Genomic DNA, 25,735 nt, shown 5'->3' on the forward strand with positions numbered 1-25,735 from the left:
AAACACAAAATAACAATGATATCTTTCAGCTGTATCTAGAAATATCTTTCTGTTTAGGTATCATCTACTGTTCCTGTATGTAATAAAGAGCTGTACCATTTTACCATCACTGTACTTCTTAATGGGGAGTCCAGGCAGCTGACAGTTTATGACAAAACAAGATTGCTTAGTTTTTAAATTCATGAAACACTGGACTATTATACAGCATTTCAAGATATTTTTCACTGCAAAAAGTGAGATTGGTGCTTATTAAATATCATACTAATTGATTTAATAAAAAATTCCAAGACAAATTGAACTTAAAATACTGGTGCAAACTTTTAGGCTTGCTGAACAACAGTTGTCTCCCTGTTGCATTGCTTCTTCACATAACGAAGTGGCAAATAAGTTTTCATTTTAATTTAATTTTGTAAAATGTTTCTTTGCTATTAGATGCAGTGATTCTTTTTTTTTTTTAAGATATTCTTTGAATTTTCTACCTTTCAGCACACCGATTGTATGGTGTAGTTTCACTGTATCATAGCCACTCTTATTACTCTTTTCTGAATAATTGCCACCACCCATGTCAGCACTTTGAAGAATTGAATTGCTTTTAATGCAGTTATATTTCTACTCCTTGCATTGCCTTTTAAGAGTCCATGAAATTGGTGCTCTGTCCTGAGATTGGAATTAAATTATAGCCCTGTAGACCATTATGTATGTTATACATTTACTGATACATCTTAAAATCTGATTAAAACTAATGTGTATATAAGCTTTAGAAACTATGGTTGTTGTTTTTGAGGACAACATTACAATTTGCTAATACATTCCTTTCTTTACCCCTTCCACTGCTGTCCAAAGTAAGACAGGGTCACAGCCCCCACTGGATTTGGTTCATGGAGCTGGGAGGCTTTGGTGGAGTTGAGCAGGGTAGGGCTTCATTCTCCTGTGCTGCACCATACTGTGCTGCTGCAACAGTGGGGAGAAGTCCTGAGTCCTTCCATTCAACCCCCTCTGATTTGAACTCAGTCATTCTAGTTCACTGTCAGAAAACAGTGCTGATCACTGCCCTAAGGGTCTGTAATGAGAGAGGGGAAAAGAGTGAATTCCTACATTGCCTGTTCTAGAGCAAGGAATTGAATTTGTGTCGAACTTGGGTCTTTTACCAAGGGGAGTGCCTTAACCACCGGGAACTTGGGTCTTGTACCAGGAGAGTGCCTTAATCACTGGGATTTTTCTCTCTCCTGGCCTGGTGGAATTATTCTACTTGGTATACATCAGTGGTTTTCAACTTGTTTAAACTCGAAGCACCCGTTGGAAAATATCTGCTCTTAGTTTTCGCTTGTTTTTTGACTACAGAGAAATACTAGAGTAATTCTTCTGTTGCAAGGGACTCAAAGATCACAGTAGGTCAGACTGTGGATTCTTAATTGGAATCTCTGGGTTTATCCTGTGATTCATGTTTGCACACCAAAAAATGTGAATATTTTGTAGCACCCCATGGCACGCCTTAAAAGAACCACAAGGCATAACCTGGTTAATTACCATTAATATACATAATTAAGTTTTCCTTAAACCTTTGAGAGTGAACCTGGCTCCATAGTTGGGCACTGTGGCACTAACCTGGTATGGGGAAAATGCAGGTTTACTCTCTGTCTGATTTGAAAACAGTAAAAACACCCTAAAAACCTTTTGACCAATTTAAGATATGTAAACATTGCTGTTTACTTTCCTGTCGGGTGAGAACAGCACTTCAGGGTAATAAAATATAATTTACAAATAAGTACTATATTTACTGAAATACAAGATTAGATTTTCCCCCAGTCAGCATAGAGGGGAAACGCCCCTCGTCTTACATTCAGGTACAAGGAAACCACATTAAATACATTGTCTATCTTTGAACTGCTGCTAAAAGCAGCATGTGATCAGTAATGGAAACAAACTGTGAAGTTGATTAAATACAACCAGCACTGAACGTGAGTATGTAGTACATACTTATACTGGGCAAACATTCTTACGGGAACCTATCACAAGGATAGTACAGCCCATTTGAGTAAGCTAGAGTAGTGAGCACTGAATGTAGTCCCCTTTACTGCTGACTCTTTTTCAAGTTATTGTGAACCACTACACTGCATAGAGTCCAATTTCTTCCTCTTCACTCCCACAGCTGAGCTGCATGTATCTTTCCCATTTCCAATGTTTCCTGTTTCTTTGCCACCCTTAAATGCTTGGCAAACATCACCAGGGGTCAGAGGTGGGGAAGGCTGCAGTGCTCTGGGTCAGAATACAAGGGGGTCACGGGGAAAGGGACTTAACAGTGGGGGGTCCGCTACAGACCACCCAACCAGGGGGAAGAGCTGGATTGGGAATTCTCCGGTCAGCTTGTGCAGGCATTTATGTCAAGGGATGTGGTCGTCATGGGTGATCTAAACTACCCAGACATTTGCTGGGCAGAGCAGTCACCCAGGTCTGACCGCTCATGTATGTTCCTTGCTGAGTGCAAAACCTCCACCTAACCTAGGAGATGAACAGTCCCACTAGGAGGAATGCCCTGCTGGACCTGGCCCTGGCCACATGCGATGACTGGTGAGGGGACTCCAGGTTCTCGACCACCTGAGTAATAGCAATCATCACCTAATGGAATTCACCATCCAGCTCAGGGTGTCAGGGGCCTGCAGCAAGGCAGTAGTCCTTGACTTCAGGAGGGCCGACTTCAACAAGTTGAGGAGATTGATAGGAAAGGCATTGCAGTCCCAAAGAGTAAGGGAACTAGATGACAGTCCCAATGCGAGTCAAAGGGGTCAAGAGTGCTCAAAAGCCCCCTTGGCTCACCAAAGGCACTCAGGGACATCTGAAAGCCAAAAAGGAGGTGTACATCCAGTGGAAGTGGGGAGTTATCATCAAAGAGGATTATACCTCCATAGTGCGAGTCTGTAGGGAGGCTGTTAGGAAGGCTAAGGCGGAGATGGAACTAGGCTAGCAGCAAGGATCAAGGACAACAAAAAAAGTCCTTTTTTAAATACATAGGTAGTAGAAAGAATGCACCAGGCAATGTGGGGCCCCTGCAGAACACGCTTGGCGATCTGGTGGTTGGACCAGATGAAAAAGCAGACCTTTTTAACAAATTCTTTGCCTCCATTTTTCTCCATCTCCCCCACTGGGATTCAGGATGGACTCAGGAGCGACTCTGCTAGGCCTAGGGTCAGGAAAGACTGAGTTAGGGATCTTTTGGAGGGGCTGGACATGTTCAAATCCCTTGGGTGCTGAGGGGATTGGTGGGGGTCATTGCGGGGCCCTGGCACAGCTTTACGAGCACTTGTGGTGCTCTGGCCAGGTGCCAGAAGACTGGAAGAAGGCCAGCGTAGTTCCCATTTTCAAAAAAGGGAGGCGGGAGGGCCCAGGCAACTATAGGCCCATTAGTCTTACTTTGGTCCTGGGGAAGCTTTTTGACAGAATTATCCAGGCGCACATCTGTGCAGGACCAGCAGAAGGGAGGATGCTCAAGGGCAACCAGCATGGGTTCATTAAAGGCAGGTCCTGTCAGAGCAACTTAATAGCCTTCTGCGATCAGGTTACAAAATCCTTAGATGCAGGTATTGCAGTGAATGTAGTCTTTCTGGACCTCAGGAAGGCCTTTGATACTCTCAGCCCATTCTAATTAAAAAGCTAGCTGACTGTGGCATTGCTGCCTACACGGTCAGATGGGTCGCAAATTGGCTAGGGGGCCACACCCAGAGAGCTCTGCAGGTGGTAGATGGGTCATATTTGACCTGGAGGGAGGTGGACAGTGGAGTTCCCCAGGGCTCAGTCCTTGGGCCCATACCATTCAATTTTTTTATTAGCAACTTGGACGAGGGGGTGAAAAGCACCCTGTTCAAATACGCTGACGACACCAAGATTTGGGGCGAGGTGGGCATGCTAGAAGGGAGGGACAGGATACAAATGGACCTGGACAAGGTTACAGGGGTGGGCAAATGTGAATAGGATGGGATTCAACACTGACAAGTGCAGGGTGCTGCACTAGGGCGGAAAGAACCAGCAGCATACCTATAGGCTGGGAAACTCCCTTTTCAAAAGCACTGTGGCAGAAAGAGATCTTGGAGTCATTATTGATTCTAAAATGAACATGGGCTGCCAATGTGAGGATATGGTCAGCAAGGCTAACCACACCTTGTCATGCATCGACAGATGGATCATGAGCAGGTCCAAGGAGGTGATCCTCCCCCTCTATGCAACACTGGTCAGGCCACAGTTGGAGTACTGCATCCAGTTCTGGGTGCTGCACTTCAGGAGGGATGTGGACAGCATCGAGTGGGTGCAGAGGAGGGCCACTCACATGATGGGGGGCAGCAGGGCAGGCCCTATGAGGAGAGGCTACGGGACCTGAACCTGTTCAGCCTCCACAAGAGAAGGCTGAGAGAGGATCTAGCAGCCGTCTATAAACTTACTGGGAGGACCAGAGAGGAATGGGTGAGACCCTGTTGCCTCAAGCGCCTCCCGGAGTAATGAGAAATAACAGCCACAGGTTGATTGAGGGCGGGTTCAGGCTGGGCATCAGGAGGCACCACTTGACAGTCAGAGTGGCCAGGATCTGGAACCAGCCTCCAAGGGAAGTGGTGCTGGAGTCCTACCTTAGGGGTTTTTAAAAGGAGGTTTGATAACTACCTAGCTGGGGTCATATGAGCTTAAACTTACCTGGGGTCATATGAGCCTAGTATTCATTCCTGCCCAGGCGTCGGACTTGATGATCTGCTCAGGTCCCCTCTGACCCTACATCTGTGAACCAAAGGAGGTCCCAAACAGTTCATCCCAAACTCCTCTGTTGCCTGCTTTCTCAGTCCGTAACATATGACTAGTGTGGCCCTATCCTTCATGGGGTGAAGATGGCTCTGGTTGCTCTGTGCCTCATCTGCATATAAATTTTTAGAGGATCCCGGGACTCATGACAAGAACACCCAGTTGTGCTTTGGGGGCTAATCAGCACATGGATCCTTTGTGGGGAGTATCTGGATATATACTGAGCAGTGCTGCACACAACATTGCACACACACTGAACAGTGTTGCATGCACTGAGCTGTGACGTGACCATGGCTTGAAATGCTGTTGACTCTGGTGGGGCCCAGGCCAATGAAGTATGTGGTTAATCGTGAGCTTTTTGGCTTTGAACTGATATCAAGTGTAGTTTTGTACTACATACAAGTAAGTTCAAAAGTGCTGCTTAAAAATGTGTTTATGGGAGTACCTGTGCTAAAACTTGCAGGAGTTGCAAAATAGTTCAAATGCATTCAATCTGGATGACCTAAGCCTATGGGTACTATATGCAAATTGCTATAACCATGTTTATTTCAAGGTCATTTTTTTTCAAATTAGCTCCTCACTTCCATGTGCTTGGGGAGACGAGAGGAAGATAAGGGGCTTCAGGGGGAAGCAATTGGGTGGAGGGAGGCAGAGGGGCTATCTGACCCCCCCATATTTATTTTCCCTGCTGTAGCAATGGAAGGGGGACAATTTCAAACCACCAAGAATTAGGTTCTACATCCGGGAAACCATAACAAGTTTATAAATTTCCCATATATAGTGTCCAATTATTGGGGGGTCGACTTATAATCAGGGTCATCATATATTCAAGTAAATACAGTAGATATTATATTTTAAAGTAATGATCAGCATAATGCTTATATCATTCAGTAAAACAGAAACAAGTTTGTAGAACTAGGTAACTGAACTTCCTACATAAAACTTTAGACTATGGAATAAGTCAGAATGAAACTGAAGTTTACAACTTTTTCACTCTTGAAAACCCTGTAAAATCATAAAGAAACAGAGCTGTCCATACTTTTTCCTAAGTATATTCTTCTTTTTCATCGGAAATAAACCTATGTTTTTTATTTCATGTGTTTAGAAGTGTATTTGAACACTTGATTTATCTTACTACAGATAAAAAATTGTGTTGAATACTGTTAGCTTTAGTTTTCCCTGCCAGAAAAGGATGAATTTTTACAATGACGTAAAATAAATTGCTTTAGATATCTATTCCTGTAAAATGACCTGAAGAAGGACACTTTAATTTTGTCTAACATCTTTCCCAGCTATACAGTTAGTTCAATAAAAGATACCGGTTAAACTCTTCCTCCTTGTAAAATTCTGCTGCAAACAAGGTGGTGCGTTTTTGCAGCAAGGTAAATGGAAAATGCCAACACTCTATGTGATAGACTTCTACAAACTATCTCATACTAAAGTTACAGATACTTTCTCACATAAGATTTTATAGCAGGATAACTAATGTAGACTTGTTTTCCTGCTATAACAGAACACTTTCATTGTAGTGCAGTCATAGCTATAGTGGTCTATGTAAGAATTGATTTCATACCACCTTTCAGCTTTTACGTATCCTGTATAACTCTTCTTCAAATCAGACATTTTACTTTTCTCTCTGTTTTCTGACCATTTTTAGCTATGTATCCTCTCAAGTGAATGAAACACATAAGTTTGTGAACTCAATTTTACTTTCAACACAGAAAACTTTTTAACTTTTCCCATCTGTTTGTTCCCATGGAGTAATTCCTCCATAGAAGTAAATGTACAGTACTAGATTTTGCACTCAGTGCAGAGAATCTGGACTTCTTGCATATTTGGCTATTTCGCACTGTACAGTCTAAGCTGTTGGTAATTTTTTTTTTTGCTATCCATGTAGCATTGTGAGTACATTTTAAGTGCACTTTATTGTGATTCTTGTTTAGATTCTTAAAACCTTGCCTTGGAGTAATATTCTGGAAGTGAGTTATGTTTTAGTATGTTGCAAGATTTCCTTTTAAGTTTTCTTAAAAATGTAAATTGTTCCCAAGTTAAATGAAGAAACAGTAAAAATTTTAGATGAAACAATGAAATTTAATGAATGCAAAATTTTTGAAAAAGTATACAGTTTATATTTTATGGAGATTATAAATAGCTGCTTTGGCTCAGTATAATCAAACTCTGCCTGAAAAATGTTGGTCACTTTAATACCATAACTCACAGAAATAGTTTCTTAAAACCAGAAAAAGCACAGAAAGATTATAACCCCTTGGTTTAATTGAAAGGAACCATAAAGCTTTAATAGGATAAGTGGCAGCAATAAAGAATAAAAAGAATTGGATACCTTTAACTGTGATTCTGCTCTGTAAACCACATTGACTGTTTCAATTAAGAATAGTTAAAATATGAAACAGAAATACTATCATCCTATTCTAATGTTAAGTATTAACATTAAGAATTAAATACCAGGAATAAGGAAGAGCTGTAACTTACCATATGTTGTGATAATTGGCACCCCTGTTCAATTCCTCCTCCATTCTTTCCATCCGTGAGAGGTAAGGGCCTGATCCTAGACCTGGGTTTTCGACCCTTCTTTCTGAGCCAGGCTGTTAGGAGGGACATATGCAGAGATGAGTGTGCAGGCTCAAGGTATGCGAGAGGGCTGAGTGCTGTGCACAGTGGTAGAGCCAAGGCTAAGGGGGTTGCATAGGGTGGGTGGGGTTATGCTCGGCAGGAAGGAGTTGTCTGTGTGGAGCAGACCTGTACTGGTACCTAACATCACCAGCTGTGCTGGTTGTATCCTGTGCCTTGCATTCCCTGAAGCTTCAGCAGCTTTGGTTCTGTTTGCTCATTCAGCATCGTTTTGCAGCCTATGAACTGTGGCAGCTGGAGACTCCCTCTCTGCTTCTGTTTAGCAACAGGCAGCTCACATGAGAGGCATGTGTCTTCTGCCTTCTCCACCTGTTCCCCTTGGGATTGCCTGCCTGATACTTCCTTCTGTTTCTCTCCAGAGCTTTTCTCTAGTGTAAAGAGCCTGCAGCTGCATGGGAAAGGGAACTTACAGAGTTCAAATTTCAGGAAGCACCTGCCTCTGCTCCGGGCAGTGTTCTGCACATAGCTGAGATACCCAGACAACTGCTGTCTCCACCTTGAGCGATAAGAAATACTTATTGGGGAAATCCAGGCACAACTTCTTTCTCTGCTGCTTAGTAATTTGGGAAGGGAATATGCCAGTATGCACAGAGGCATCACTTTCTACATCTTAAGATCACTGGGCAAGCAGCCAGCTATACCTGCTGAGTCAGCTGAGAACCTGATCCTGCTGGAGCTGGGCTGCTTCTTGAGTCAGGTGGGCAGCTGCTGGATCCTGCCTGCACTGGAAGCCAAAAGCTAAGGGCCCAATCCTAATCCTTCCCCTCCTCTTCCTTTCCTTCCAGAATCCTAGATGCCTCAGCACAGGGGCAGATCCATGATTTCCCAAAGTGGGGTTTGAGAGCAACAAGCCACACTGTAGGGATGGCTTTATCTTCTGCTCCCAGGCTCTTCTGCCCGCACTAGTGCAGGCAGACTTTTAAAGTCCCGAAAGCAAGTGAATATCCCCCCCTCCCTTGCCTTTCCTGCTTACAGGCAGCTTCTGCCCCCGCCCCCCAAACTCCCCTGCCTGCTGCTTTTTTCACTGTTCAGGTGGGGAATCTCCAGAGCCTGTCAGGCTGAGCGGGGGCTGGTCTCAGCTGGGGAGGGGAAAGTGGCAATGGAGTGGTAGGAGAGTAGTTCCCCCCTCCTTGCTTGGAGCAGGCCTGGGAAGGGGAACCATTGTCCATCCTTGCTGCCATTGTTCCTGTCCCTGTATGAGCCCAGCCTCTGCTCAGTGGGCTCTGGTGCTTCCCCCCTCCCCCCGGGTTAGCTGGGAAAGTTAGGCAGGGAAGGGGTAGGGAGGGGCCTGTCTTTGAGCAGGAAGGGGAAGAGAAGGACTATTTTTACATGTTTTATGGAGTTCAAAAAGTCCCTGGAGGCCCCTGTGGTGCAGGTCCAAAAGGAGGATGCAGTCGTGCCACTGCACCCCCTCTGGATCTGCCCCTGCCTGAGCATTGTTAAATGCATTTATTTTTTATGACAGCTACTTTTAAGTAAAGCTACTAATGTGGTTTAGAAAGCGACTTGTGTTTTACAGTACACTCCTTTAAACAAATGGAATTTGACATACAGTCCTCGGCTTACAATGTTTCAAGTTACAACCTTTCCCGCTTACGATGTTTATAAATTGACACCCTGTTTCAACTTTTATGACGTCAGTTTCGACTTTACAACGCTTGATCCAATGCAATGCCACTCCAGTGAAAAAGTTCGCTGTGTCGCTCATCTCTCTGGAGAACATCTGTCCAATGTCCTTGGACATTTTCTTTAAGAAAGCAGGCAAGACTCCAGGAAAACCTGCAGCCAAGACTCCTGAGAAGACTCCAGCCAAGAACCCTTGAAAAAGTCCAACAAAGAGCTTTTCAAAAAAGTCCAGCAAAGTCACCTCAAAGAAGTGCTTCCAAATCAGTATGGTTGCTATTTACAATATGAATATGTTAATGTAGCTATACAAAAAACCAGAACTCTTGGTTCCAAAATGATACCTTTTATTAGACCAACTGGAAAATGGCAAGAAAATTGTCCTTTTCTGCAAGCTGTCAGGATCAAAGTCCCTTCATCAGGGTCTGGGAAAAGTGTAGATGGCACAAGATGGTAAAATGTCCCCATAGGTAGAAAATAAACTTCATTTTTGCACAGAGGGAGCTGAAGATGGAAGTCTGTCCCTCTGGGTCCATGAGAGTGTCTTTGTGAGCTGTGTTGAGTAGCTCTTTGATGTGTTGATCAGGTAGAATTCCTTCTGTGGAGGTGTCAGATGGCAGGCAGGGAGGCAAAAAAACCTTCCTCGTTCTGTTTAAAATACCAAAATTAGCTAAAATTTGGCATCTTCCATGTTTCAGGGGTGTACTTGGTAGCTGTGTTGGTCTGAGACAAAAAGACATATTAATGTAGCTATATTACTCATCTATAATTGATCTAGTACACAATTCTGGGGTGTTTTTGGTGACCATAGGATATCGGGCCTTGGTTCAGGAACCAATCCCTCATTTTATAACGTTGTTTCTTCTGAGAAAATTGGTTCTGAGTTACAATGTTTCAACTTAAGGCACGGTTTTCAGGAACCAATTGTGTTGCAAGTCCAAGGGCTGCCTGTATATTACCTAAAAGTTACTTAGCTCATTTCTTCCCATTCTCCTGGATTCATTGAATTCCAGCTTCTTAACTCATAATATTTATAAGACAATTTGTCTGGGAACCTGTTGTTTGTAAATGAAAGAAATAAAAACATTAGATTTATGAAGTGCTTTCAATCCTGTTTCCTCTGGCTAAGGTGAAAATATTTGTTTTCTCATATCTGATATAAAATGGACAGAAGATCAGCAGGTAAGGTGCAATCAAAGCAGATTTACCAAGTTGCATATTAAAAATAAAGATAGCAGTAGCTAGCTCTTCATAAATAGTTCCTGATTATTAGTCTTGTATGGAAAATATTTAAGGCTCTGTAAAAGACTGGAAAAATACAAAGTAACAATAAACTTTTTAAATTTAACGTATGTGGCTTTTTCAGACTTGCTTATCTTGATTTATTTATGAAAAATTGAGTATATTAGATACCTTTTTCCTATTGCATGAACAATGAATAATAAAATTGTGTAGTCTAAGTAAATCTGACTTTATTATTCTGCTTTCATCATAATAATTCTATTTACTTCTTATGAGCAAAACATTAAGCAAAAGGATAGGTTCTAAAAGCCCACATTGCTTCTTGTTTCTTATTCTGATTTCTTATTCTGTTATTCTAACATGTCTCCCTTCTTAGTGGACTTCTGGCCGGAAGAAACCTCAGCACTGATTATTATTCAGTCCTGATGCCATAACCAGACTGTTGTCTTTGTTCCTACCCCACTGGGCTATTGTGCTTTCAAGAGCTGCAACACTAGCTCTTTCCTGGGCCTGTCTGGCACAGTTCCTGGGTATGGGCTTCTCATCTGACCTCTTCGTGGAAATCTGACCTCACAATCCAGCTGCTTCAAATCCCCAAAACCAGTGATGATACCTTAGCCCTTTTTTCTCCTACCCATAGTTGCTTATGCATACATTTTGGAAGAACTTTGTAGACACTCTAAGGGACACATCATAACAGAAGGAAATACATACGTCTATGTAACGTGTTCTAAAAAGCTCTATTTGTATGTCTGTTAGCTTTCCAGTTGCTTCCCTTCAGTTCCCCTGCCCAATCTTCCTCTAAAATAGCTGCAGAGATTCTTCATTTTATAATCTCTATTCCCATAAGTCCAGTGACATCCTGGTCAGTCCTGTCAGATAATTAGAGTTCATTCCCCTCATCAGGTGATCCATTGCATTTCCTCCTAGACTCATGCCAGAATTCAGACTTGAAAAAAGCAGCTCACCTTAGGCAATAGCCATCTTGTCCAGTCGTGTTCTTTTGGAGTGGTCAGTCCTCAATTTAACAAACCTGATTTTTTTAACCCTGGGCTAGTTGCAAGAGATCCTGTCACTTAATGCTTTTAGCCCAATATAGAGGCAAAAGGCAGCAGAGACATTTAAGAAAACCTGTATTGAGAATGGAATTTGTAGTCTGATAAAGATGTTGATTGAGAGTCTTTAATAGCAAACAGAATTCAACAGTTGTACGTAGATTCCATGTTGTCACACAGGGATATAAGTTGTAGCCATGATGGTCTAAAGGCAAAAATAGTCACAAATCTTGTGGTAGAGGCAATATCTTTTATTAGATCAACTAGATAGTTGCAAAAACATTTTTTATTTGCAAGCTTTCAGGTTCATGTACCCTTTCTCAGGCAAAGGAAAATGCAAAGACTGGAAAATTTCTCCCAGGTAAAAATGAAACTTCATATTGCACAGGAGAACTGGAGGCTGGTACAAGTTCTCCTGGGTGGAAAAGTTCATTTTATGCAAATTAGACTTGGATAAAAGTTGCCACAGATCCTCTCAAGCCATTCCATGAAGATCTCATACCATGCTGATGAATCCTCTGTCTTCTAATATGATGGAAATCAGGGTGGAATCTAAACTCATTTTTCTCCAAAGCCACTAGAAAGTTTCCTGACAAATCTCCACATACTTTCTATACAAAAATATGTTTGGTGAAACTCTCCCAGCCTCACACAGAGCACCCTTTTTAAAACGGCAAAGACATGAAGAGCAAAACTACAGCAACTGGCACCTTTAAGAGTACATAGTGTTCAGGTTGCCCCCTTTTTTTCTTCTACAATTCTTCAAAGTATTTTTTAGTTTTAGTTTAGCAGTAGTTCAGTAGGACATAGGAAAAGAGAAATTACTTCTAAAAAATTGACTTTGACAGTGTTTTCATATAACCAGAATCTAATAGACTGGATGTGTGGGTGGGAGAATTCTGTTTTTGATCTGGACATGCTACTATCATGAGCTAGTAGGCACTAGCATGAGTATATTTTTGCTTTGTGACTAAATATAGAAATCACTAGTTCAGCAGTTTTCAACTTCTGGTCCTTGGACCCCTGAGGGTCCACAGACTGTTTAAGGTATCCACGAAAGATAACTATGGTCAATCAAAAGTATGTGAATACCCACACTTGCAATTCAGAGGGGTTCACATCTCCATTCATAATTTTTAGGGGTCTGCAAATGAAAGTTGAAAACCTACTGATCTAGGCAATTAGAGACTGCTAAACATAGTTGTGTAACAGATGCTTTGTACTTCCTTTACCCACAGATAGCTTCTTTTGTTTTTAATCAGCCTGTTGTTCATTCTCATGTTACTGAATTATGACATTCTGGGGACAGAGACTATATTTTTATTATATGTATGAACAGAGTTTAGCTCTGTAGGGAATCTGGTTGTAGTGTTTAGGCCCTACAGTGACTTACAGTAATGTTACCACTTGTTATTCGTGAGGCTTGGACACATTAAGTAGTATTATCACATGTGCCAATAAGCAATGGCTGCAGCTGAAGAAGGATATGTTCAAGAAGGAAGCTTATTGAACATTGAACCATTTTATGCTGTTCTGGCCCCTAAAGAAATAAATTACAAGTTGCTGCTAGTAGCTATCTGGGTAATTTGTGACTGATGGTGATACTTTGGAGTTAAGAAGTACCATATTTACTTTAATAGAAGATGATCCTGATTATAAGATGACCCTACCAGCTGCAGCAGGGAAGAGAAATTTGGGGGATCAGGTAGCCCCTTTGTGTCACCCCAACTTTTTCCTCTGGCAGCCCCTTCCCACTCCCATTAATATCAGAACTTGTTCTTCATGCGCACATGGAAATGAGGAGCAGATTTGAAAACGATGACCATGAAATTAAACATGGCTGTAGCAATTTACATGTAGTGCCCATGCACTTGACTCATCCAGAATTGATTCTTGTTATATTTCATTGAACCTACTGTATGTTTTAGCACAGGTACTTCATAAACATAATTTTGAGCAGCACTTTGGCACCTACTTATTATATATAATGCAAACCATGCATGATATTAGTCCAAAGCCAAAGGCTTGTGATGTACCACATTGTTCATTGGGCTCATCCCTACCAGTCAACACCATTTCAAGCCATGGTGAACCCATAGCTCAGTACTGCTCAGTGTGTGTGTGTGAGTATGTGTGATGAAGGAGCCATGTGCTAATTACCCTCTCCTTGTGACTGGAACTGGGTGTTCTTGTCACGAATCCTGGGATACTCCAAAATTTATATATAGATGAGGTGCAGGTCAACCTGAATCAGCTTCACCTCATGGAAGGCGCAGCCACACTAATCTTGTGTGCCAGGCTGAGACAGGGGGCGACAGTGGTATTCTGGGTTAACTATTTGGTGCCCTTTGGTGGTGTTTGTGAAGCATTTAAAGTTGGTGAAGAAACAGGAATCATTCAAAATAGGAAAGAGAGGCACAGCTCAGCTGTGGGAATGAAGAGGAAGCCCAAATGTATACAATGTAATGGCTCACTTTGACTTGAAAAAGAGGTAGTGGTGAGTGAGACTGTTTTTTCAATGGGTACAATCATGTGCCTTATTCAGATCGGCTGCACTAGCCTGTCCTAATGGTGGGTTCCCATCAGCATCTTGGCCTTTTTGGCTAAGATCAAATGTAGCGCAAGCACTTCATGCCCAGCAGCAGTTTCACGTGGTTTACGGACTGGTGCTTTATTCACCACATCTGCTTCAACTGCCTGCTGCTTAATACTGCTGTCCAGTATGGGAACCATGACAAGAGGTGCCTATGGCAACAAGGCAGAGATTCTCACCTACATGTTGTGCAAGAATGTGGCAGCTGCACCACAGTGCTGTTCAGGACTGGCTGGCCACAGCTATCCTAGCCTCAGTGGGGACTGTTTCTGTCAATCGCACCATCCCAGGCTGTGAAGGCAGCTGCGCTTGGATATCATTGTGACCAATGAGAACAGCAAGTGGTGATGGTAGATGTCACCATCTCCTTTGAGAACCGGCAGCAAGCCTTCACTGAAGTCTGTGAAGGGAAGCAAGACAAGTACCAGCTGCTGGCAGACATCCTGAGGTGCTGAGCATATGACATGACAGTCAAGGCACTGATCATCAGGGTGCTCGGAGCATGGGACCCCAGCAACAAGAGTGTCCTGCACACCTGCCGCATATCTTGCCGCTATGCTAAGCTGATGCAGTGCCTCATGGTGTCTCACATCATCAACTGGTCCAGGGACTGGTCTACGTGGAGCAGATCACAGGACAGCACCAATAAGTGAACCCCACCAGACTGCCATCTGGTAGTGATGCAGAGGGGACTGCCTGACTGCCCCTCGCTGCTATACCTAAAGGACTCTTAAGGACTATTTAAATCCTTCCTTTCCCCCACAGTAGTATCCCACATAACACTATTTGTAACTCTGTGTACCTACAAACCATCTCTCTACTTGAATACTGTATTGTTGTGCGGGGTCTCGTATATGTTCTTTGCTGTATAAGCATTACGTCTCCTCCCCTCCTTTCTTCCTTCCCACCCCTTCACCCCAGGCTTAGTTGGCTGCATGTTTCATATGCAACTTAGTTACATTCACACCCCTAAGTCCACTAGGGCTGTGCCAGCACTGTTTCATTTCAAATTCTGTTTCGCCATTTCAAAGAGACAGTGTTTCATTTTGTTTCATCAAAATTATTTAAGTGTTTCAACTTATTTTGACGTTTCACCCCTAGGCTATAATGGGGAATCATGAAAATGCCTATAACTGTCATTTCTTGCCTGATTCAGATGAAAATTCCAGGAATGATAGCCCCTTTTGAGGGCATTAACCCTGCCAAGTTTTAAGGAGAGAGGTGCAGGGGTTTCAGGGAAGCTGCACCTCAAACTTCTAAAAGCAAAACTTTTGTGTCACTTGCTGGCTGAGGCAGCCTCCTGTCATTCTGTGTGCAGATCTGGGGGCCTGAGCCCCCAGGAGGGCTATGGGGTTGTGCCAGACTCCTGCTGGGTGTGTGGGCCCCTGGATCTGCATTCAGGATGACAGGAGGCTGCTGCCTGGGACCAGCGCTGAGTGCAACTGCACCCAGCATCGGGAAGACTGCTGCTGTTGCTGGCCCCAGGCAGCAGTGCCAACCTCCTGTCGTCCTGAGCGCAGATCTGGGGTCCCGCACCCTGTGAAGGAGTCCAACAGTGCTGGGAGTGCAGGTTGAGTTCCGTGGGGCTGGCGGAGCTGCTGAGAGTGCAGCCCAGGCTCTCCTTCCCCTCCCACCCCTGGACTGCACTCTGAGCGGTTCTGCCTTCCCCGTGGAGCTCAGCCCAGTGGCAGGAAAGCCAGTAGTGGAGCTGCTCGGAGTGCAGCCCTGGTGAGCACAGCCCAGTGGCGGGAGGCTCCGCAGCCTTGCAGAGCTGAGCCTGGCAGCGGGAGACGGGGGAGAGCCACTGGCCAGGGCTACACTCTGAGTGGCTTCACCACTGGCTCTCCCACCACTGGGCTGAGCTCCGTGGGGCTGGTGGAGCTGCTTGGAGCGCAGCCCTGGCTCTCCCTTGCCTCCCATCACTGGGCTGCTTCGAAACTCAAAACTTTCGAAAAGTTTTGAGTGCCCTCATTTTGTTTCAAAGCCTTTTGTTTCGTTTTGATTTTACTGTTTTGAGCTTGAAACATGTCAAAACATCTGCGAAACAAAACACTCATAAAAATTTTGCACAGCCCTAATGCCCACCCTCTGCTGCAGAGTCCCTTACATGGGTCTTCTATATTTTCTTGTGCCTCAAACTTGATCATCGCGATCTTTAACATTTTTGGCACCCAGTGGAGGGTATCAGGGCTCACTGTGGCCATCCCATTGCAGTACCTTCAAACCTGGTGTTGGTTCCCTATGAAGGGAACACCCACCTAATTTTTTTTAAGGGCCAAAAAAACCGATTCCCATGAGCATGTTTACCCAAAATGAGCCGTGTGTTTTATTGTCATGTTCAGTGTTGGCTGCATTGAATCAGCTTCATAGTTGGCTTCCATTGCTGAGCACATGCTGTTTTTGGCAGCAGCTTAGTGGTAGTGTATTTAGTGAGATTTCTTTGTTTGCAATTATAAGATGAAGGGCTTTTTTTCCCCTATGCCAATGGGGTGGGGGGGAGGACCTTGTCTTGTAGTTGAGTAAATATAAGAGTCCAAACAATAATACTAGGAGACCTGGCCCTTTCTCTTGGGGAAGATCAGCAGAAATTGGCATTATGTGGCTGTGCTAGCTTTCTACTGCTCAGTAAGTTCTTCTTAAACTAGCAGAATTACCTGGTGCCAAATCCACTAGATTTGGAAAAGGGTTATAGAGTGGAAGATAATATAACCCATAATCTTCAATGCAGTATCACTGAGTATAACTGAACAACATTTCTATCACTTTGGCTTTTTTGCTTGCTCTGGGTAGCGCTGGCTTGACATTCATGCCTTGTTTCCATACTTTCCGAACTTGGGTACCATTAGTTTTCACTCATGTATGAGAGCCTTCCAGCAAACTGCTGTAAGTTAATTGCCATGCAAAGGGTGTTGGAAGCAGTGACTGGATTGGATCTGCCATCACGCTGGCATTGCTTTCATTTATGTTCTAGTCAGCTCCAGTGAATAACTTTCTGTCTGACTGGCTTTCCAACATTCTGGCTGGCGTAGTCAATGCTGAGCTGTCTTTGTGCTCCTGGCTTTGTTGAGGTTATTTATATGGTACAGTGTGCCCCACCAGCTCTACTGAGCTATTTTTTTCCTGCCTTTCCAAGTGCCTATTTTGCAGCATTCTGCATTTGGCACTGTTTAACAGTTAAGACACTGTCTCAACCTCTTTGGCACTTCATTGGATTTTTTCTCTGCGCTGATTTCAGAGAAGCATAAAATTACAGCAAGCAATAAGGAGGAAACTTTTAAAAAGGTATAAATGGGTGTTTTTTTAAAAATAGCTAAAAGTATAATAGCAAGTCAGATTAAATGCATCAGAAGCAGGAAACCTATGAAAGAATCAGTGTCTTAAAGGGGGCAATTAAGGAAAGCAAAAGACATGGCTGAGAATCTTAATGTTTTCTTTGCATCAGTTTTCACTGATGGGGTGTTCTTTTTGGTAATAAAGCTGAAATTGAGGAGATGTAAGTAGAGGCACTGAAACAAATGGATAATTTTAAAAGGCAGTAAGTCACCAGTCCAAGATGATTTGCTGGTTCAGCAGTTCTGAAGGAGCAGAAGTACACAGTAGCTGAACTGGTAATAAAAATACAGTTTCTGAATAAAAACGGCCACTATTCCTGATAACTGAAGGGTATCAAACATTATACTTCTGTTTAAAAAAGGATTTAGGGCTTATCCAAAGAATTTTAGAAGAGTAAGGCTTACATTTGTATTTGGCAAACTTGTTAAACAATATTTTTTCTATCTTTGTCTGTTTCTGTTATCCTTATTTGGCCATCAGCACTTTAGTATCTGATCATCTCACAATTTTTCATGTGTTTATTTTAATGTAGCATTCCTGTGAGGTTGGGATGTACCCAGTTTTACAGAAAATAAAATTTATGCCTGTATACTGATCTGAGTCAGGTTTGCATCAATTCCTAAATTTCATCATATCCATTTTTGCTACTTCCTTTGCCAACTCCTCTTTCAGCTCCAGGGAATGCCATGGTAAGTCACGGATCTCAAAACACATAAATAAAACTTAAGGTATTGTTTTTGGTATTATTTCTTGGGGGTTTTGCTGTTCTTAAGCATACGGAAAAAGGTATCTGAGAGACTTGACTGTTGTAGAGGGAGGTCTGGTGGCAAACTATGCTTATGGTGTCCAATAGAAAGGAATTCTTCTGTTCTTTTTTGAAAAGGTATTGCACTACTGTTATTTGCTATAGTCTTTGGTATTGAGTAGAGAGAATTTCATCTGGTTACCCCAAAGTGCCATTTTTTCCATGAAATTCTCATTAGAAAAGCATGAGAAGGTGCTTTTAAACGATACTGTATTCCTCCTTCTCCTTGCATATCTTAAAGTCTTGGTGGCTTGGTAGAATCACTGAACATTCTTGTTTGTGCAGTTTGAAGCAACCAAACCACATGCTGTGAATGTCAGGAAGCTTTCTGGTATCTCTGCGGTATCTGCAGGCTAGAATCCAGTTTGCCTAGCCTCCTTTGTCACAGAGCCAAACTAGTTTGCTTCTCTATAATAAACTTCTGGGCTTGATATTTAGTCACTGTGGCATGTTAAACCATTGCATCCTACTCTGAAGGGGGCACCACATACCACAGGAGCTCCCCCAGCTCCTAAGTGGCAAACAAAAGAATGACTTTTTTTTGTAAATGTTTAGGATTGGGAATCCAGAAAAAAGATGACAAAGCTGGTAGGGAAATACAGATTGCCCAAGCAAGGGACTAACAATAGAGGGATGGAGGTGAGGGGGGAACACAATTAGGTTACAGGAGATACAATGTTAGCCAACTAAGCCTGGGGATGGGGGGGGAGGGGAAAGGGGAGGGGGGGGTTCACAATCCTGAGAGAGAAAGGAGATGGATGCACACAAACCTGTTACAATGGTCTGCAATGGTGGAGGAAGTGATTCGAAGGAAGTGTCTCAGTCCATATAGAGTCTCATTGCAGGGGTCCTCTTTGGGTGGAGCACTTGGGCACTACCCAGAGCCAGGGCATAATGCCAGAGACGGTAATGTAAGAGGCAGAAAGTCCCTGTGCTCTGGGGGGAGGGAGACATTCAGACTGGACTGGTCTTTCCCTTTAGCTAACTACCCAACCCCCCCCAGGAAGATAGTTCTGAAATTCTGTCAGTAGCAGTCTGTTCTGTAAAATGGAGGTTCATTGTTTAAAAGCCACCAATTCATAATTGAAATAAGGTTGTTATAGTTATGTGAACCAGAATTTTTTTTTACTCCTTTCCCGTGTACACACCTGTGTACAAGCAGAAAATGTAGTTGAAAGCAAGTTGTTTGGGTTGCGCAGTCAAACATTCAGAAGTCAGGCTATGCCACTTGCATTGTTGCCAAGATAACCGTAGCTGTTCCCTTTTGTATGTGCATTGTGATAGGGCCTTTATCATACTACTACTTCCACATGATTCATAAGTCAATCCCTGCATGTGATGGACACATGAGGGAACCAGTCGGATAGCTAGCATTTCCTTATCTATGAGTGTTTAAATTTGCAAGCTAATTAATTGTCTTTTTAACATAGGTTTTTATAATATAGCTTTTGTAGTAAGTCAGAAATTTTCTGTTAATGATTTTTCATGAGAGATGCAATTTCAGAAAAATAATAGAAGCTTTCTGCCAGAAATTTTTTAATTTTACAGCATTTTTTGGTTTCTGTCTAGACAATTGCAACTAAGCATTTTATTTCAGGTTAGTTCAGTATTCAGTTATCCTCCACCTTAAAGTATTAATGGCAGTTGGAACTCAGATCCACTCTCTGGTATTTTGGTTAAGGAGCCATGACCCTGCATTTCCAGTGATGCATGGTAGTTTCTCACCAGCTGCAGGAGTGGTACTGTGCACTGTCTGGGAGCTTGGTAGGCTGCAGAAGTCACCCAGAGCCCAGCAGCACTTGGCCCCAGCAGCCCCAGCTCCCAGACAGTGTGTGGCACCCTGCTGCGTCGCACTGCACCTGCATCATGGAGCAGCTTCCATGCGGAAGCCAGGCAGTGGGGGGGGGAGGGTGATACCTGCTGCCCCGCACTGCCTAGTGCTGCACATGGGGCTCTGCCATGAGTGCCCAGAGGCTCCAATTGCCACACCTGCAGCCGGTGAGCGTGGGACTTTTTTTTAAGTGCCAGGACTAGGCTGGGGCCAGGTGGGGGATGGGGCTGAGCAGGGCACCTATGGGGGCTTCTCCCATGGCTCCCCCCACCTAGAGAGAGACAGGCACAGCCAGAGGAGCTGTGGGAGAGCCTGCAGCCGCCTAGCTTTTCCTGCCTTTCCCTAGCTGAGCCAAATCTCCAAAATAGCATCGAAATACCACAGCAGATGCAGCTGAATCGAAACGGAGCCGTGATCCGAAACACTGAAATGAATCACTGTCCTCTGAAACGGCCAAATTCGAAATTGAAATGAGACATAGACGTTTTTCACAGCCCTACTGGGAATCATACAGCAGCTGTAGCGCATGGAGGCAAGTCAGGAAGAATGAAGGAAAGAGGCAGTTAAGTTCATCTGCTCTCATAAGGTTGTGTGGCATCTTACATACATGCAGTTCAATGCCGAGGTATTTAGGGTCAGTTCAACACACCCAAGGATTTTGATTCAGGAATGTAGAAATGTTTTCTCTTGGTGGAAAATTTTGAAACAAGAAAATTGATTTTTCTGAATAAAAAGGTGTGGGAACTGTTCTTTCCATTAAAAACAAATTTGATCTTTGATTTTTCTTTTTGATTTGGGACAGGTATTGAAATATTTGAAATTCCCATGGCATAGAAATTCCAGTTTTCATTTAGCTATAGTCTACAGAGCAAATTACATTTGTATGTTAAAGTTCATTTGAATACAGAATATAAAGAAACTATAGTGAAGTTACTTTTATATATATTGTGGGAGTTCATGCAAAAGTAATGGATGTATGTGTTGGATAAATCTACCTTTTTAGTTATGAATTTTTAACATTTCTTTGCTGTCTTGAAATAAACAAAATTGTTTATTAATTTTGACAGTAAAGTGTTCACAAGCAAACAACAAATCTGATTTCTATGGTAGACTAATCCAGACTCTAACCTTAATACTGGATACAGACTGTTGATTTACTGAAGCTGTACTTAATGTCATTGACATGACATTGATTTTTTTTTCCCTGTGTCTTTACAAGTCAGCGTTCAAATTAATGAAGCACAGTTACAGTATAAGGCTGTCTCTTGTGCAATTCATTTGGATAAAATTGAGTGAACAGAGGCAACAGTGATTAATATCACTTGAATCTAAACACTAAGGCCATGTGTAGATGAAACGAGAGGTGTATGTGCACAACACTTTAAAATGGGCTAAATGCTTTTGCACTGCTGTAATGGTATCAGTGTTTGCACGCCTCAATGACGTTCTGTGCATTAATACCAGTCGCTGTAGGAAATTCAGCGGCGTAATACCCCTTAAATGACTTGGGGTGCAGCAAACTAAAGCTCCTTTGAGGAGTTTTAGTTTGCTGCCCCTACAGCTGTGGAGCAAAGCACCAGGCTCTGCGCAGCTTTGCGGCTCTGTGGGAAGCCTGGCAGCAGCCTGGGAAAGCAGGCTTCACCCAAGAAAAGCAGCGAGCATGATCTCCCTCCCCCCCACCCTCCTGTCTTAGCTGCATGGGGGCCTGCTGATTCCCTCTGTGGCTGCAGTGCCCCCCAGGACCACCCGAGCCAGGTGCCTGGGGGGGGCACTGCTGCCACAGAGGAAGCACTGCATCCCACGGACCACTCCACCTACTGGCAGCTTGCCCTCCCCTCCGCACCAGAGAGGCAGGTAAGTTGGGGGGGGTGTCGGGGGTGCACGACAGGGGGGTTTAATCAGCCGTAAATTGAAGTGGTGTTTTTTAAAACCCACCGCTTCAATTTGGGGCCCCTGTTTCGTCTACACAAGCCCTAAAGCAATAAAAGTTGTACACTTGTAAAACATTCTGAACTGCCTTTCCTTTTTGTGCAATTGGGATAAGTTCAAGATAAAAGTATGATTTGTTGTTAATTAGAGACAATTTTGAAAACTCACGCTAACAAGTGTTAGTACATTAAAGTGTCTTTGTAGCAATTGTTTCCTAATATTGTTTGAAAGCCTGAATGAATCTTCTATTAAAAATAAGCTAGTTATGTGAAACTAAAAATCTTGGTTCACTATACTCATTTAAAAATATTACCATAGATCAAAATGCATGCGTCCGTTGCCTTTCCTCCCCCTCACACTGTGGGCTAATTGTAGTAATACCCCTACATTTTCCTGCAAAGAAAGGGTGTCTGAGAGTGTGGACAGATGTAACACTTAGACCATTGAAAATTAGATTTAAACCACACGCATCCAAGCATGCTATCTAAGTTAGAATGGTTTAAATCTCCTGGAATGTTTGAAGAACATATCTTGATAATCAGGTAGTATTTTGAAATGGTCCTCTGTGAACTGCTTCACTGTTATATGCAGACACCAAGTTTTCTGTTACTAGTTTCTGGTTGATCCTCCAGGCAAGCCACACTATACTGCTTCCTTCATGCCCCCCTTCACTCCCAAAGCTCCACCTGGCAACTGGCTGTTCTTAGATGCTGTCAAAGCTATACTGATTCAACATATATTGCCTCCACTTGACTTCAGTCCCTGGTGTCCCAGGCTGATTTGAAGGAAGGGAATAGGAATGGTGAGTTGGGAGAGATCCCTGGACCTGTGCTTCTGGATTCCTGAGGGACTGCCTGGACCCCTTCTTCTGCACCCTCAGGAGCACTGGGTTCTGTGTGGGGTGCCCAAGGACTCCACCACTTTTAAACAGTAGTTTCCACAAGCCACTTATCATTTCCATTCAGTTTGCGGCAATTATCCAGGCATCCCAAGCTGATTTGGGCTGGGGAGGTGGGTGGAGGGGGTACCCCTGCTTCCAGATTCCTGAGGGGCTCGGTTAGGTGGTTTTGGGACTATTCAAGGTCTCTTTGATTTCTAAACTGTTTTTTTTTTCCCCCCTCCGAAGCCTGGTGTTTTGCCAGAAATGGAATTAAAATGAGAAGCAGTTTGGGGAAAGTGCTGTTTAAAAGCAGTGGAGACCTTGGACACACCTTATAATACCCAGCTTCTCAGGAACCCAGAAGCATGAGTCCAGACATCCCTTATACCATCTGGCTACCCTTAGGGAAAATCTTAAGGCAGTTGTCTGAGCCAGAGACACTAGGAAGTCAGATTGTCTTCCGTCTGCATCTTCCACCTCCCACCCTTAACCAACTGACTGTCTTCCTGCCATCAAATCAACCTGGGATGCACCAAACCCTGGTACAGTGCCAGGAATTGAAATAAATAGATGAGTGACTTGGAAAGTGCTCTTTAAATGCCACAGAAGCTTTTGGAGCCTTTGTCCCCCAGGAACCCAAAAGCAGGGGTTATGGCAACTGTTCTCCCTACATGTACGCATGTATGCCCTTCTTTACCCTCCCCCCACATTCGGGTAGCATCACATAGATTTTGGAAGGTGACTGTTTTACTCAACCCTTGGCAGTATACATGCAGACACCTCTAAACTGGGAAAATTATGAACTGGTTCCCAGTCTGTGGCATTCTGTCTGCAGCCAGAGGCTCATCAAGGTAATATGCATGATTAAGAATCATTGGAGGGATTGAGCTGAGGTAGCATATGATGACTTCCACACTGGTTATGAGGAGATTACTTAAGAAAAGTAAAGCAAGCAGGGACTGTATTCATGAATCTTCCTTGATGGTGGAGATCAAGGGGAGAGGAAAATGTTATAAATCTAGTGCCTAGTGGAAGGAAGGTGATTTTTAATCCACTGTACAGCACTTTATGTAAGGGATGGAATCTGATTGTTACCATTCCAGCATTTTGACTGATGACAAACTTAAAGGAAAATAACATCAGCTCAATTTATTATTATTAAGTTCTACTGTGTTAGTCAATGGGAGGAAATTTTCTTCAAAATAAACACGTTCTCAGAATCCATGATTTGATTTTTGGGTTTTTTTTAATTATATTTCTTATATGATCTTACAGTTGATGTAACTTGACATGTTTGCAAACCAGTTTTTCTTTTTTGGAATTGTGTAAATAGGATAATGTTCAAACTGTAGGGATCCTCAAAATATCTCTTCATACTAGGAAGGCAAAGCATATAGGATTAGATTATGAAATCCTATGTAGCATTGTTAACTGGAGGGGGAAAAAGTGGGAAGTAGTAGTGTTGTCTGAATTTTTGGTCTTTCTTGTGACAAAAATACCAGACAAGATGGAGCAGCTGATGTTTATAGTTACTGACCTGATTTTAGATATTTAAACTGATCTGACAGTGGAGATGTACTAAAACGGAATAGAATTTGGTATTTTGCTGCAGAGTATGACAGAATGGTTACCTCAAAAAAAATATTGTTAACACTAAATGTTGCTCTCTAAAGAACTTCCTGAAGCCTTACTAATTTTCAGATAATAAACATTATTTTAATCTAATTAAAAGTTGAACTACCATTGTTTCATTGCAGACAATATAATAGTATATTGTATTAACGTGATATCATATTACTAGTGACTTGCCCATCAAGAATGATGGGGGTGGGGGCAGGGACAGAAAGTGGGGGAAGTTTGCCTGCACCCACCACCACACGCTCTGTATCTGGCCATGTGCCACCCCTTCCCCTGCTCCACATTCACCGCCATGCCACCCCCCCCACCACTCCAAGTCTGGTCCTGCCTCCCTTTCACCCCAGCCCCATGGCAGCTCCCCCCACTCCACATCTGGCCCTGCTCTGCATCCTCCCCTCTCATCATTCTTGATGTAGCACAGACTGGAGCCATGCCCCCTGGGAGCCATGCCCCCTAAAAGTGTTGGACAGACAGACAAATGCACAGACGCACAGATTAAGCCCTTATATGTGTATGTATATGTGTGTAAAAATAAAATTTTGAGACTAATATACAATCTCAACAAATACATACCAAGATGGTCTGAAGTTTAAAAAAATGTTTTCGTATCTGTTAGTGTTCAGTAAACATGACGGATGACTATACTTTTGTTTTTATATTTATATTTTGCAGCCCTTCTGTTTTAAATATTATTTGGAAGGAGAAGTAAGTGGGCTGTACATCAAATATCACTTCCTTCTTTGTATGCAGATGTTAAATGTTTTATGATATTGTCTACTTTTGTTTTTAAAAAATAGACAAATGCAAATAAATATGATTTTTTTTTTTTATTGACAGGAGTGCTACATATGAAAATACTATGTTTTGGTTAGGTAGTAGTTCTGAAACATGCAAATTATTACTAGTTGTAATAATCTTGCATTTTACAGTTACTTAGATAAATGTCTCTTTTCATTCACTTTATTTGAAATGAAATGTTTCCATGTTTTAAAGGTTTAAATGCCTAAATGTTTTTATGTTCAAGTGGTAAAAGCAAAAATGTCTCTAGAATAAACTCAGCAGAAATTCTCTGACATACCCAAACCTAAATTTCCATAAATCTAAAATTAGTAGTAGTTTAATCCTAGGTACCAATTACAAGCATGGAATAAAGCCAATAATGAAATGTGATACAGTATAAAATGGATGTCATATCAGTCAAAGTCAGGTACAGTGATAAATATTAGGAAGATCAGATATGAAAACTATGTCAGTGCAGAATTAGACTCTTAATTTTTTATGACTAGATGGTCAGAGCTGGCAGTCAGAATGGTTAACCTTCCCCTTGATTAGGCATCTCTTAAAGCCATGCCATATCTGAATATCTTTCTGGGATTGA

General features: G+C 42.7%; 1 protein-coding gene across 2 annotated transcripts in view; it reads left to right on the forward strand.

Annotated features, from left to right (window-relative positions):
- APC (APC regulator of Wnt signaling pathway) overlaps positions 1 to 25,735 on the forward strand; it is a 174,653-nt gene that overhangs the window by 55,952 nt on the left and 92,966 nt on the right. The window lies entirely within an intron of this gene.

This window comes from Crocodylus siamensis, chromosome 3 (genome assembly GCF_052110815.1).
Source record: "Crocodylus siamensis isolate JL-2025a chromosome 3, ASM5211081v1, whole genome shotgun sequence".
Classification (NCBI taxonomy): domain Eukaryota; kingdom Metazoa; phylum Chordata; order Crocodylia; family Crocodylidae; genus Crocodylus; species Crocodylus siamensis.